Source organism: Heterodontus francisci, unplaced genomic scaffold (genome assembly GCF_036365525.1).
Source record: "Heterodontus francisci isolate sHetFra1 unplaced genomic scaffold, sHetFra1.hap1 HAP1_SCAFFOLD_1243, whole genome shotgun sequence".
NCBI lineage: Eukaryota > Metazoa > Chordata > Chondrichthyes > Heterodontiformes > Heterodontidae > Heterodontus > Heterodontus francisci.
The window spans coordinates 15,001-22,500 of NW_027141557.1; positions in this window are offsets into that span (position 1 = coordinate 15,001).

A 7,500-nucleotide genomic window follows, 5' to 3' on the forward strand; every position below is an offset into this window, starting at 1 on the left:
TGTCCGGTTCCCCCCCGTCGACTGCAACGGGTTTCCGAGGCCCGTCGGTCAGGCGCGGTTCGCTCCGCAATCCGCCGGCCGATCGGCACCGGGCGGGGCTCTACGGAAAGAGGGGACCCTCCGGCGTCGAGTGCCGGCGCACCGACCCCGCAGGCTGACCGGGAAGGTGAAGACTCACCCCGCTGAATGCCCGGCCCCGGGCACCCTCCGGCGCCGGGGCCATAACTTCGGGGAGGGAGGTCCGAGCTCCGCGCGGTCGACGGCAGGTGAAAGGGGCCGGTGCGCCGCGGAAGGCGACAGCAGTCCCGTCAGGCTGCACCTCTGCTCGGGCGAACGGCGTCAGGAAAAGGGGAGAGCACTTCCCCACCGATAGCTCCGGAACGCCCGGACCCATTGGCCCGCGGCACCGGTGGCTGCTAGAGGGCCTCCGGCGCCGTCAGCCGGGGTACGTCCCAGGCCGGCCGGACGGCGGGCAGCCGGAGGCAACGGCCTGGAACGGAGCCAGACTTGAGTCGTTCCGTGCCGTGGGCAAAAAGGCAGGGCTGCGGGTCAGCGCAGTTTGGCAAACCTAGCCGCAAGTGCGGGAAGGGCGGAGGAGCACACGGACGCCGCCTTCCCAAACTGAGCCCAAAGTGCCCAGGCATGCCCCCTTGATCTCGCCTAATCAGTGAGCCCAAAATAATTTCAGAGTGTGGAAACCTTATCCAAAAAGGTCGAAAAGAACGGCCAGAGATCAAGTCCGAAAGGGGAAATCAGTAACAAGCAAGCAGAGTAATCATTAACCAAAAAGCGCAAAATTATGTTAAAAGTGTGAAATCATTAACCAAAAACTCGAAAATAATGTCCAGAGACCAAGTCCGAAAGGGCAAATGGTTAACCAGTAAGCAGAGTAATCATTAACCAAAAATCGCAAAAGTAAGTAAAAAGTATGAAATCATTAACCAAAAATCGCAAAAGTAAGTAAAAAGTGTGAAATCATTAACCAAAAACTCGAAAATAATGTGCAGAGACTAAGTCCGAAAGGGCAAATGGTTAACCAGTAAGCAGAGTCATCATTAACCAAAAATCGCAAAAGTAAGTAAAAAGTGTGAAATCATTAACCAAAAATCGCAAAAGTAAGTAAAAAGTGTGAAATCATTAACCAAAAACTCGAAAATAATCTCCAGAGACTAAGTCCGAAAGGGCAAATGGTTAACCAGTAAGCAGAGTAATCATTAACCAAAAATCGCAAAAGTAAGTAAAAAGTGTGAAATCATTAACCAAAAATCGCAAAAGTAAGTAAAAAGTGTGAAATCATTAACCAAAAACTCGAAAATAATGTCCAGAGACTAAGTCCAAAAGGGCAAATGGTTAACCAGTAAGCAGAGTAATCATTAACCAAAAAGCGCAAAAATATGTTAAAAGTGTGAAATCATTAACCAAAAACTCGAAAATAATGTGCAGAGACTAAGTCCGAAAGGGCAAATGGTTAACCAGTAAGCAGAGTAATCATTAACCAAAAATCGCAAAAGTAAGTAAAAAGTGTGAAATCATTAACCAAAAACTCGAAAATAATCTCCAGAGACTAAGTCCGAAAGGGCAAATGGTTAACCAGTAAGCAGAGTAATCATTAACCAAAAATCGCAAAAGTAAGTAAAAAGTGTGAAATCATTAACCAAAAACTCGAAAATAATGTCCAGAGACCAAGTCCGAAAGGGCAAATGGTTAACCAGTAAGCAGAGTAATCATTAACCAAAAATCGCAAAAGTAAGTAAAAAGTGTGAAATCATTAACCAAAAATCGCAAAAGTAAGTAAAAAGTGTGAAATCATTAACCAAAAACTCGAAAATAATCTCCAGAGACTAAGTCCGAAAGGGCAAATGGTTAACCAGTAAGCAGAGTAATCATTAACCAAAAATCGCAAAAGTAAGTAAAAAGTGTGAAATCATTAACCAAAAATCGCAAAAGTAAGTAAAAAGTGTGAAATCATTAACCAAAAAGTCGAAAATAATCTCCAGAGACTAAGTCCAAAAGGGCAAATGGTTAACCAGTAAGCAGAGTAATCATTAACCAAAAATCGCAAAAGTAAGTAAAAAGTGTGAAATCATTAACCAAAAACTCGAAAATAATCTCCAGAGACTAAGTCCGAAAGGGCAAATGGTTAACCAGTAAGCAGAGTAATCATTAACCAAAAGGCGCAAAAGTAAGTAAAAAGTATGAAATCAGTAACCAAAAAGCGCAAAAATATGTTAAAAGTGTGAAATCATTAACCAAAAAGTCGAAAATAATCTCCAGAGACTAAGTCCGAAAGGGCAAATGGTTAACCAGTAAGCAGAGTAATCATTAACCAAAAATCGCAAAAATATGTTAAAAGTGTGAAATCATTAACCAAAAACTCGAAAATAATGTGCAGAGACTAAGTCCGAAAGGGCAAATGGTTAACCAGTAAGCAGAGTAATCATTAACCAAAAAGGGCAAAAGTAAGTAAAAAGTATGAAATCATTAACCAAAAAGCACAAAATTAAGTTAAAAGTGTGAAATCATTAACCAAAAAGTCGAAAATAATGTCCAGAGACCAAGTCCGAAAGGGCAAATGGTTAACCAGTAAGCAGAGTAATCATGAACCAAAAATCGCAAAAGTAAGTAAAAAGTATGAAATCATTAACCAAAAAGGGCAAAAGTAAGTAAAAAGTATGAAATCATTAACCAAAAATCGCAAAAGTAAGTAAAAAGTATGAAATCATTAACCAAAAATCGCAAAAGTAAGTAAAAAGTATGAAATCATTAACCAAAAAGCACAAAATTAAGTTAAAAGTGTGAAATCATTAACCAAAATGTCGAAAACAATGTCCAGAGACTAAGTCCGAAAGGGCAAATGGTTAACCAGTAAGCAGAGTAATCATTAACCAAAAATCGCAAAAGTAAGTAAAAAGTGTGAAATCATTAACCAAAAACCCGAAAATAATGTCCAGAGACTAAGTCCGAAAGGGCAAATGGTTAACCAGTAAGCAGAGTAATCATTAACCAAAAATCGCAAAAGTAAGTAAAAAGTGTGAAATCATTAACCAAAAACTCGAAAATAATGTCCAGAGACTAAGTCCGAAAGGGCAAATGGTTAACCAGTAAGCAGAGTAATCATTAACCAAAAGGCGCAAAAGTAAGTAAAAAGTATGAAATCAGTAACCAAAAAGCGCAAAAATATGTTAAAAGTGTGAAATCATTAACCAAAAACTCGAAAATAATGTGCAGAGACTAAGTCCGAAAGGGCAAATAATTAACCAGTAAGCAGAGTAATCATTAACCAAAAAGCGCAAAAATATGTTAAAAGTGTGAAATCATTAACCAAAAACTCGAAAATAATGTCCAGAGACTAAGTTCGAAAGGGCAAATGGTTAACCAGTAAGCAGAGTAATCATTAACCAAAAATCGCAAAAGTAAGTAAAAAGTGTGAAATCATTAACCAAAAAGCACAAAATTAAGTTAAAAGTGTGAAATCATTAACCAAAAAGTCGAAAATAATCTCCAGAGACTAAGTCCGAAAGGGCAAATGGTTAACCAGTAAGCAGAGTAATCATTAACCAAAAATCGCAAAAATATGTTAAAAGTGTGAAATCATTAACCAAAAACTCGAAAATAATGTGCAGAGACTAAGTCCGAAAGGGCAAATGGTTAACCAGTAAGCAGAGTAATCATTAACCAAAAAGGGCAAAAGTAAGTAAAAAGTATGAAATCATTAACCAAAAAGCACAAAATTAAGTTAAAAGTGTGAAATCATTAACCAAAAAGTCGAAAATAATGTCCAGAGACCAAGTCCGAAAGGGCAAATGGTTAACCAGTAAGCAGAGTAATCATGAACCAAAAATCGCAAAAGTAAGTAAAAAGTATGAAATCATTAACCAAAAAGGGCAAAAGTAAGTAAAAAGTATGAAATCATTAACCAAAAATCGCAAAAGTAAGTAAAAAGTATGAAATCATTAACCAAAAATCGCAAAAGTAAGTAAAAAGTATGAAATCATTAACCAAAAAGCACAAAATTAAGTTAAAAGTGTGAAATCATTAACCAAAATGTCGAAAACAATGTCCAGAGACTAAGTCCGAAAGGGCAAATGGTTAACCAGTAAGCAGAGTAATCATTAACCAAAAATCGCAAAAGTAAGTAAAAAGTGTGAAATCATTAACCAAAAACCCGAAAATAATGTCCAGAGACTAAGTCCGAAAGGGCAAATGGTTAACCAGTAAGCAGAGTAATCATTAACCAAAAATCGCAAAAGTAAGTAAAAAGTGTGAAATCATTAACCAAAAACTCGAAAATAATGTCCAGAGACTAAGTCCGAAAGGGCAAATGGTTAACCAGTAAGCAGAGTAATCATTAACCAAAAGGCGCAAAAGTAAGTAAAAAGTATGAAATCAGTAACCAAAAAGCGCAAAAATATGTTAAAAGTGTGAAATCATTAACCAAAAACTCGAAAATAATGTGCAGAGACTAAGTCCGAAAGGGCAAATAATTAACCAGTAAGCAGAGTAATCATTAACCAAAAAGCGCAAAAATATGTTAAAAGTGTGAAATCATTAACCAAAAACTCGAAAATAATGTCCAGAGACTAAGTCCGAAAGGGCAAATGGTTAACCAGTAAGCAGAGTAATCATTAACCAAAAATCGCAAAAGTAAGTAAAAAGTGTGAAATCATTAACCAAAAACTCGAAAATAATGTCCAGAGACCAAGTCCGAAAGGGCAAATGGTTAACCAGTAAGCAGAGTAATCATTAACCAAAAATCGCAAAAGTAAGTAAAAAGTGTGAAATCATTAACCAAAAACTCGAAAATAATCTCCAGAGACTAAGTGCGAAAGGGCAAATGGTTAACCAGTAAGCAGAGTAATCATTAACCAAAAATCGCAAAAGTAAGTAAAAAGTGTGAAATCATTAACCAAAAACTCGAAAATAATCTCCAGAGACTAAGTCCGAAAGGGCAAATGGTTAACCAGTAAGCAGAGTAATCATTAACCAAAAATCGCAAAAGTAAGTAAAAAGTATGAAATCATTAACCAAAAAGCGCAAAAATATGTTAAAAGTGTGAAATCATTAACCAAAAACTCGAAAATAATGTGCAGAGACTAAGTCCGAAAGGGCAAATGGTTAACCAGTAAGCAGAGTAATCATTAACCAAAAAGCGCAAAAATATGTTATAAGTGTGAAATCATTAACCAAAAACTCGAAAATAATGTCCAGAGACTAAGTCCGAAAGGGCAAATGGTTAACCAGTAAGCAGAGTAATCATTAACCAAAAAGCGCAAAAATATGTTAAAAGTGTGAAATCATTAACCAAAAACTCGAAAATAATGTCCAGAGACTAAGTCCGAAAGGGCAAATGGTTAACCAGTAAGCAGAGTAATCATTAACCAAAAAGCGCAAAAATATGTTAAAAGTGTGAAATCATTAACCAAAAACTCGAAAATAATGTCCAGAGACTAAGTCCGAAAGGGCAAATAATTAACCAGTAAGCAGAGTAATCATTAACCAAAAAGCGCAAAAGTAAGTAAAAAGTGTGAAATCATTAACCAAAAAGTCGAAAATAATGCCCAGAGACTAAGTCCGAAAGGGCAAATGGTTAACCAGAAAATCAGTCGAATAATGTCCAGAGACTAAGTCCGAAAGGGCAAATGGTTAACCAGTGGAAGGGCGATCAAGCGGAAAAATTTGCCCCGGTTACCCGGGATGGAGTTCCAGAGGTCCGGCCAGAGTTGTCAAATTCGTCCCGCTGATCGGACGCTTGTCATTCGGGTGGCTGGGGGTTGGCGGGGTATCTGCACAGTAGTAGGAGGTGGCAAGTCGGGACTTGGACGTTTATTCCAAGAGTCCACCCGAGCCTCCAGGTCTGCAGAGACCGACCCTAGCTGCCGCCCAACCGACTTTTAAGCCTTTTTCGGATGGGGATTTTTTCCCATTTTCGTCCATTTTTCGGGTTTTCTGTCGGGCTTAATAGGCGGCAGCCTGACCCCCGGCCGAGGCGGGGGGCGCACTCTCCCTTGCGTAAGGGTCCGGATTTGCCCCGGAAAGTGCCCCCGACGGCCTCCCGACCCGGGTGCCTGCAGGGCGGGGGAAAGGGTAGTCCCAGCCGCAGGAAATCATTAACCAAAAGACTTAGCCGTCGGGGCAGAGGCTAAGACCCGGGCTGGTGAAATCATTAACCAAAAGGAATGCACCCTTTTCCGAAAGTGCAGGCCGAAATAAGGCGAGCCTTGGGCCGGGAAGGCCAAAACCCCCAACTCATGGAAGTGTATGGGGTCGGACTCGGCGACTTTCCCGGGCCCCGAGTTGACCTTTCCCCACGGGGGCGGTCAAGTTGCTCCCGCCAAGAGGGCACGTTGCATTTGCTGCCGCTCTAGTCCCCGGGCTAGTTAATCAGTTGCCGTCGGAAGTCCCGATGCCGAAATGAAAAATGGCCGTTGCGGCGATTTGGCGCCTCATTTTCGGAAGGACTACCGGCAGGCAACCCGCCGAATTGACACTTGCGATTCGGGTGGCTGGGGGTTGGCGGGGTACCCGGAGATTTTCGGGAACTCGATTTTCAGAACTTTTGCTGGCAGCGGTTGCACTTGCAAAGTGGCCGAAGAAGTGCTCCCTCAAGGAAGGACCTTCTTTTGAAATAAAAGACCTTCCGAAGAGTGCCTGGAAGTCATTTATGAGCATTTAAGGGTAAATCTGGCGGACTTTCCATGCTCTGTTGCCGGCTCTGAAATATCGCACAGTTGGGTCTAGGCCGGTAGACTGGCTGTGAAAACAGACAAAGTGTTTTGGCGAGCGAGAGAAAACAAGGCCTTGGAACAGATTGGGGGGTGCGGAGGCACACCACACCCACAGGAAAAGAATTAATAAAAAAAAAACCAAAGTCTATGACATGTCTGTTGGTACAGTGAGAAAAGCAAAGAAGGGAGGCTGCGATGGCAGAGCAAAGCCGACCTTCATACAGATATACATGTCAAAGAAAGAAACTATGCCCGCAAAAGACTTGGTGCGAAATAACAAGGCTCCTTGTGAACGGTTATCTTTGTCTGTCAGGCGCAGATTGTGGCGGCGTCGCCTGGTTTCCTTGGGTTGCACTACATGTATGTCCTAGTCTCAAACGAAAAGTGCGTGCCCAGAATTTTGTCCAAGTTAGGCGACGCACGCCGGCTGGCATCACCTCTCCGTGCGAGCGCCGAAAGCTTTGGTCGACCTGTTTGGCTACGCTGGTCGCGGTTGCTCCTTACAGTGATGGGGACGGAAAACCGATGCGAGTTGACCAGGCGACGTCAACCAAGTTGCATGCTTTCTCCCCCCCCCCCCGCCGCCGCCAACCCCACACTGTGTGAAAGGAAAAAAAAGTGCGTGCCCAGGTCACTCGATCGATACGGCGAGGACTGTCCGACGTTGGAGGGCCCAGGCGGGCTAGCATTTATTTGCTGGTGTTTCAGGCTCAGCGGTTACCTCCCGTTTCTGTCCCTTGTGTCAGACGGACATTCCTCTCGAGAGTTTGGCCAC